We start from the raw sequence: 510 nt of genomic DNA on the forward strand, positions 1-510 counted from the left end.
CGGCCGCCGCGGCCCCTCCCCGCACCTGTGCCACCCAGCCTGACCCCTCCTGCGCCAGCGCTCCACCTTCCCCGCCTCGGGTCGCGCCCCACTGCCCTCCCCTCCCACCTCTAGTTGGCGCCCGGCCAAGCGCGTGCCCGAGTGACAAGGGCAACCGCAGGACGAACTGATTGCTGGGAACAGGAAGGGAATCCCGCAGAGGCTGCTCAGCGACGGTGTGGACGCGCTTCTCTCCCGGTCCCGCGCGGCAGCACCCAGCGCGCCCGCGCTAAGCGCCCTGGGGAGAGGCGCGCACTTGGTCCGGCCCCTCCGCTGACCCTTCCGGAGCGCGACCCTTCCTCACTTTCTTTTGGCCTCTGGGCCACAGGTCTCCAAAGACTTTATGAAAAGTCGCCAAAGACTTTTTGTTTTGAATCAAGCGGAGACCCCTCCCCGCCCGCCTGGTACCTGCGCGGTGTAAGGGCGGGAGCCAGCCCCCTCCCTCGTCTGTAAACTGGGAGGGGGCTCTGC

Source organism: Tupaia chinensis, unplaced genomic scaffold (assembly GCF_000334495.1).
Source record: "Tupaia chinensis unplaced genomic scaffold, TupChi_1.0 Scaffold000283_2, whole genome shotgun sequence".
Classification (NCBI taxonomy): domain Eukaryota; kingdom Metazoa; phylum Chordata; class Mammalia; order Scandentia; family Tupaiidae; genus Tupaia; species Tupaia belangeri.